This window comes from Borostomias antarcticus, assembly GCF_949987555.1.
Source record: "Borostomias antarcticus genome assembly, chromosome: 21".
Lineage (NCBI taxonomy): Eukaryota > Metazoa > Chordata > Actinopteri > Stomiiformes > Stomiidae > Borostomias > Borostomias antarcticus.
In genome coordinates, this window is record NC_140254.1 from 20,079,590 (window position 1) to 20,081,667 (window position 2,078).

Here is a 2,078-nt window from a genome sequence, read left to right on the forward strand (position 1 = left end):
ACAAGGCTCTGCAAAAGTATCTAACATATCCCGTTCCCCTATTCACGTTACAACTGAGTTCATGAGAGCCGAGTACAGTGAGGGCTGCCGTCTCCTCCTGCAGCACCCACACGACCAGTCTGACTAGATAGCAGCCCTGTAGTCCCAGTCTGACTAGATAGCAGCCCTGTAGTCCCAGTCTGACTAGATAGCAGCCCTGTAGTCCCAGTCTGACTAGATAGCAGCCCTGTAGTCCCAGTCTGACTAGATAGCAGCCCTGTAGTCCCAGTCTGACTAGATAGCAGCCCTGTAGTCCCAGTCTGACTAGATAGCAGCCCTGTAGTCCCAGTCTGACTAGATAGCAGCCCTGTAGTCTCAGTCTGTCTAGATAGCAGCCCTGTAGTCCCAGTCTGACTAGATAGCAGCCCTGTAGTCCCAGTCTGACTAGATAGCAGCCCTGTAGTCCCAGTCTGACTAGATAGCAGCCCTGTAGTCCCAGTCTGACTAGATAGCAGCCCTGTAGTCCCAGTCTGACTAGATAGCAGCCCTGTAGTCCCAGTCTGACTAGATAGCAGCCCTGTAGTCCCAGTCTGACTAGATAGCAGCCCTGTAGTCCCAGTCTGACTAGATAGCAGCCCTGTAGTCCCAGTCTGTCTAGATAGCAGCCCTGTAGTCCCAGTCTGACTAGATAGCAGCCCTGTAGTCCCAGCCGGCTGCAGCAGCCAGCAAACACCGTGACCGCTCTGAGCAAGAGCTGCCTGGAAATGAATTGCACGTGCGCAGCTTACGACCAATCACAGACGATGATCTTGTACAGTTACAATAAGTACAGTATTATATTTGTAGATATGATTTAGTTTAAATATTCACTGTCTTTTTTAGAGGTTCACTCAGTCTCAGTCTGTCTCACTCAGACACCCCCTCAGTCAGTTCCTTGTACCTCTCCTCATTCCTCTGGTCAAATATTACATTACAGTCATTTAGCAGACCAGACCAGGCCAGAACTCACAAGTGCATCTTCCTTCTAAAACAAACAAGTGACTAAGAGCATAATCTAGTGCTGAAGCAAAGTGCAAGAATCACAATCTAAAGTACAGTGCAATATAATATAATAAGTGCTTAGGTGGGAGGATTGTTGTAGTACTTCTTGAAGAGATGAGTTTTGAGCCTGCGACGAAAGATGGGCAGCGACTCTGCTGTCCTGACATCAGTGGGCAGCTCATTCCACCACTGCGGGGCCAGGACAGAGAAGAGCCGTGACCGTGTCGATCGACCGCAGGAGCCTCGGAGTGACGGGGCAACCAGTCGCCCTGAGGTAGCAGAGCGTAGTGGTCGGGAGGGGATGTAGGGTTTGACCATGGCCTGGAGGTAGGAGGGGGCTGTTCCTTTCATTGCCCTGTAGGTTAGCGCCAGAGTTTTAAACTGGATGCGAGCCGCTACAGGGAGCCAGTGTAGGGAACGGAGAAGGGAAGTTGTGTGGGAGAACTTGGGGTGGTTGAAATATAAGCTGCAAGACACGTAAAAATCGGTAAAAAACAAAAATAAAACTAATGTTATAGTTATATGGTGACAAAAATACATTTATAAATACGTAAATAAGTTCGTTTGTAAACTACCTGGTCAGACATTTCTTCGCATTTTGCCTCTTTCAGAATTGTATATTATGCAAATTAGTTGATTGCGTCATCTAGCTACTTCTAGTTAGCCAAAAGCTACTTCCCTTACAGAGCAGGAGTTGGTAACACTGGACTTGGTGAGCCAAATGTTAGCTAGCTAGTAGCACTCCTCCACCACCACAGCAGCAAATCAGGAAAAACATTGTAACGGCCTCCTCATCGCCAAAACTGTCTATTCCCCATCAATTCATTAGGTGACGAGAAAAACAATATGTACGTTAGCTACTCACATTGGAAATGACCCATAGGAAGTTAACAGCTAAGTTAGCTAGCAAGAAGAGTGACAGTGTGAACGATTTTCGATCTGCGATGCTTTTTCTTCGCTGTCACGCCTGCCGCAGCAGTCTTGTCACTATTCACTTTATTCACTGCAGCGGCCATATTGGTCAGTCTGACGTAATTGGTGGGACGGATGCGGAAGTG